At 53.8% G+C, this 4,492-nt stretch overlaps 1 non-coding gene across 1 annotated transcript; it reads right to left on the reverse strand.

The window, feature by feature from the left end:
- Positions 1-3,266: 3,266 nt before the first annotated feature.
- On the reverse strand, positions 3,267-3,416 carry LOC122797351. Its single transcript, XR_006364085.1, has one exon. It is a non-coding gene; the product is annotated as a 5.8S ribosomal RNA (ribosomal RNA).
- Between the last annotated feature and the right edge of the window lie 1,076 nt (positions 3,417-4,492).

Consider the following 4,492-nt stretch of genomic DNA (forward strand, 5'->3'; position numbering starts at 1 on the left):
TTCATCACCAGCACCCCCTTTAAAACTCACCACTGCCTTAACCTCAAACAACTTGGATGGCTAGAATTGCAAAACCATATACTCAGTCAACAATTACTTATTACTCAAAAGATCCTATACCACCCTAACAACACCCCTATCCTCACTAATCTAATTACACCATATACAAATCTAGCCACACTACGCTCTGCTAATAAGCTTCTAGTTTCCTCAAATAAAGCTAACAACAAAGCTGGGGATTCACTCTTCTCAAACACTGCAGGAAATATCTGGAATCAGCTTCCTTCAGAATTATCTACCCTTGCTTCTACTTCTCTTTTTAAAAAACATCTTAAAGAACATCTAATAACTCATTGGCTTTGTCCATGCGCTAACCCAGACTGATATCTTCTTCACTTTTTACTCTTACCCCTATCCCTACTCCTGTAACCTATGCCTCCATATCTAGTTACTACTCTTTCTTTGATATATGAGAATAACATATATGTTCTCTTCCCTTACCTGAGACTTGCTCATACCTTCTACTGTGTTTTGTATAACTGTTTAGTATAATTTTTACTAAAATTGTTATAGTTTATAAATTTATTATTATAACTGCTTTTAGACTAATACTACCCTGTACTGTGATTCTTCATGTTTCTATGTATTGTTAACTTTGTCACTGTTCATGCTTGGAGCTTTTCTCCCCGGGCCTCTACTGAAAATGGACATATATCCAGCTAGACTAGCCCAGTAAACAAATGTAAAATAAAAATAAAATAAATAAAATAAAAAAAAACACCTGATGCCACCAGAACCATGATGCTTTGCAGGGCGCAGGCCCCTCTCTCGGGGAAAAAACATTCCAGGGTGCCCTGCCCTTTACAAAGAAAAGAGAACTCTCCCAGGGCCCCCGCTGGCTTCTCTGGAATTGTTTGCAACATCACACTGGACGCCGCGAGGCACCTATATCTGCCGCTCTGGATTCGAGGATCTGAACCCGACTCCCTTTCAATCGGCCAAGGATGACGGAGGCCATCGCCTGTCCCTTCGGAATGGCACTCGCCTATCTCTCAGGACCAACTGACCCATGTTCAACTGCTGTTCACATGGAACCCTTCTCCACTTTAGCCTTCAAAGCTCTCATTTGAATATTTGCTACTACCACCAAGATCTGCACCCAAGGCGGCTCCACACTGGCCCTCGCCCTGGGCTTCAGTGCCACCATGGCGGCCCTCATACTTATCACGGCATAGCCCCCTTGGCTCCCAGCACCGGCGACAGCCGGGTATGGGCTTGACACTCCAGCGCCATCCATTTTCAGGGCTAGTTGATTCGGCAGGTGAGTTGTTATACACTCCTTAGAGGATTCTGACTTCCATGGCCACCGTCCTGCTGTCTATATCAACCAACACCTTTTCTGGGGTCTGATGAGTATCTGCATCGGGCACCTTAACCCGAAGTTTGGTTCATCCCGCAGTGCCAGTTCTGCTTATCATAAGTGGCCCACTGGGCGCTCGCATTCTACCCCTGGCTCAAAGCCAGCGAGTTGGGCTTCTTACCCATTTAAAGTTGGAGAAAAGGTTGCGATCGTTTTGGCCCCAAGACCTCTAATCATTCGCTTTACCAGATAAAACTGAGTCCGCCGAGTGCCAGCTATCCTGAGGGAAACTTCAGAAGGAAACAGCTACTAGACAGTTCGATTAGTCTTTTGCCCCTATACCCAGGTCGGATGACTGATTTGCACGTCAGGACCGCTATGGACCTCCAGCAGAGTTTCCTCTGGCTTCACCCTGCCCAGGCATAGTTCATCATCTTTCGGGTCCCACCAGGTGCGCTTATGCTCCACCTCCCCGATGGGAAGATGCACCACCTGCACGTGGCAGGGGGATCCCGCCTCAGCTGGTGTTCTCTGGCCCTCACTTTCATGGCACCGTGGGGTCTCCTGCCCACCCTTGGATTTGTGCAACTTTTAGACTCCTTGGTCCATGTTTCAAGACAGGACTGGTGGGTCCTCGATGTTGCTGCAGACCCCATACACCCAAGGTGAGCCCGCTGGCCCAGTGGTGGGACATGGTCGGGCCGCACTGAAGGCACTCCGGCCCAGTCAACAGTCCCGCCAGGAGCAGGGGGCCCCTGGCCCCTGCCACGAGGGCAGGGGAGGATGTGGCAGCGGTCATCTCACACGACCCCCGGGTGCGGTGAGGGCTGATGCCACAGGCTGTAACACTCCCCTCCAGGGAGGGGAGCCACATTCCTTGTGGCCTTCCCAGCTGACCTGGAGCTGGTCGCTGTGCACTGTCTCAGAGGAAGTGCACCCGACAGTGGCCGTCACGCCCGAGGATGGTCCTCCACCCCCTTGGAGGGGGAGGGGGATCCACCTCACCCGGGCGGCTGGCACAGCCGCCGGGTTGAATCCTCCAGGTGGACTGTGCAGACCCCACCTGTTTACCTCAGAACGGTTTCATGCCCTCTTGAACTCTCTCTTCAAAGTTCTTTTCAACTTTCCCTTACGGTACTTGTCCGCTATGGGTCTCATGCTGGTATTTAGCCTTAGATGGAGTTTACCACCCACTTTGGGCTGCATTCACAAACAACACGACTCCGGGAAGACCTGATCCCGACACGCCGGGGGCTGTCACTGGCCTTACACCGTCCACGGGCTGAGCCTCGATCACAAGGACTTGGGCCCCCTGGGTGGCGCTGGGGAAACTGACTTCCATATGCCACATTTCCCTGTGCCTGTCACCTGGGTAGGGATTCGGCACTGGGCTCTTCCCTCTTCACTCGCCGTTACTTAGGGAATCCTGGTTAGTTTCTTTTCCTCCGCTTAGTAATATGCTTAAATTCGGCGGGTCCCCACGTCTGATCTGAGGTCGTGTTCCAAGCGAGGTTGCAGGGGAGTGGTGGGACAGTGGGGGCCTTGGAGGGGGCAGATGGGCTGGCCATCCTCCCCCCGGAACCCCCAAGTGCCCATTTCCCACCGCTGGACTCCGGGTGGCAGAGGAGGATGGCCGACTCAGGAACCGAGCAGGTGAGCATCGGGCTCTGCCCCAGGAGGGCAGCCTGGTGGCAGCACCACCGACAGCCTCTGGAGGGGTGGGCCGCATGCACGCCTGTTCCCTCCCGTCCTCGGACGGGTTTCCCAGCTTGGGACAGTGGGGGACTCATCTCCTCCATCCGTGTCTCTCTCTGGGAGGATGGGGGGGCCTGCGGTGTGCTCCCTCTTCTCCCTGGCCTCTCCCTCGATGGGAGCCCAACACTCCCTGGGGCGATGGAAGGCACGATGACCCTCAGACAGGCATAGCCCCAGGAGTAGCCCAGGGCCACAAACTGCATTTGAAGTGTCGATAATCAATGTGTCCTGCAATTCACATTAGTTCTCACAGCTAGCTGTGTTCATCAAGCACGAGTTGAGTGATCCACCGCTAAGAGTTGTACTGGTTCTCGTCCGCCAGGGGCACCGCTGCCCATGCTGCATTGTACCTCGAGACGAGCACACAAGGTTTCATGGGCGTTGTCGTGGGTGCCCAGACTGGGGTTACTGGCCCCACACCACGGGACAGCACCCTCACCCTCCCACTACTGCATGGGGAGCCAGCCACCTGTGGTGTACGCAGCGGACTGCACCGCCGGGCCGGACACGGCCTCTGCCTCCATCCTCTCATGGCAGCGGAGAGGTGCCCATGCCTCCCACTATGCAGATGGGCCCTCTCCCTCCCACCACCAGGAGGTGGGGGGGACGGATGCCACCCTTGCTCTCATGCTCCCTCCCCTCTAGCTCCCTCCCTCCCATGGGAGCTGCGGGCTCGGTCCCACCAGCCTCCACTGGGGCACGTGGAGAGACGGGAGTCAGAGAGAGATGCGGAGGGTCAGAGTGGCGGAGCAAGGAGAGGCCCTGGTACCAGGGGACGGTGCTGTCCCGGGACCCTCGGCATTAATGATCCTTCCACAGGTTCACCTACGGAAACTTTGTTACAACATTTACTTCCTCTAGATAGTCAAGTTTGATTGTCTTCTTGGCACTCCACTGGGGCCAATCCGAAGACCTCACTACACCATCCAATCAGTAGTAGCAATGGGCAGTGTGTACAAAGGGCAGGGACTTAATCAATGCGAGCTCATAACCCGCACTGGGAATTCCTCGTTCGTGTGGAATAATTGCAATCTCTGGTCCCTATCATGAATGGGGGTCATCGGATTACCCTGACATGTCAGCCAAGGGTAGACACACATTGAACCATTCAGTGTAGCACGCGTGCAGCCCTGGACATCTAAGGGCATCACAGACCTGTTATTGCTCAATCTCATGTGGCTGAAAGCCACTTGTCCCTCTACGATGTTGGAGACAACCACACGGGGCTGCATAACAAGTTACCATGGCGGAGTCTCATTTGTTGCTCCACCAACTAAGAATGGCCATGCAGCACCACCCACAGAATCAAGAAAGAGCTATCAATCTGTCAATCCTTTCCGTGTCCGGGCCGGGTGAGGTTTCCCATGTTGAGTCAAA

The sequence above is a fragment of the Protopterus annectens genome, chromosome 3.part0, assembly GCF_019279795.1.
Source record: "Protopterus annectens isolate FY-2018-M chromosome 3.part0, PAN1.0, whole genome shotgun sequence".
NCBI lineage: Eukaryota > Metazoa > Chordata > Ceratodontiformes > Protopteridae > Protopterus > Protopterus annectens.